Raw genomic sequence first — 571 nt, forward strand, 5'->3', positions numbered from 1 at the left:
ATCATGGGATTGACGCAGCACACTTCTCGTAACTTCCTCGGTATAACTGTTTGCCAAATTGTCACTTTCCCATCTGTAGTTTCCCATCTCCGTACAAGAATACCATTTTCAAGCTTCAACTGGTCTCATTGTGCCCAACAGTGTTTTGTCACAGGGCTTAGACTAGACACCTTCTCCCAAGCAGGGTGAAAAACACTTGCTTTTAGAAAATCAATTATTGGCTTCAAATCTTTGTCTTTCTCCTGCTCTGCATTAATATCTATATCTGGTTCTATTTCACCATCATCAACTCCTTCAGTCACTTTGACTTCAGCTTGATGACACCTAGTTAGTTCAACCTCTCTTCTAACAGTTACCGGGATTTGGCCTTTGGTGTTCCCAAACGTCATTTTATCACAATTAATTACAAACTTCCTCGGTAGTAAGTAGTCCAAGCCTAATATTCATTGGTCTTCAATGTCAGCCAAGTATACTTTGTGTCTGTCCTTCATGCCCATGAGCTCAATAGTTATCCACACTGGTCCCCACAACCTTGCATAATGTCCTGTCACACCACAGGGCTTCTGTATGG

Source organism: Limulus polyphemus, unplaced genomic scaffold (genome assembly GCF_000517525.1).
Source record: "Limulus polyphemus unplaced genomic scaffold, Limulus_polyphemus-2.1.2 Scaffold1089, whole genome shotgun sequence".
Lineage (NCBI taxonomy): Eukaryota > Metazoa > Arthropoda > Merostomata > Xiphosura > Limulidae > Limulus > Limulus polyphemus.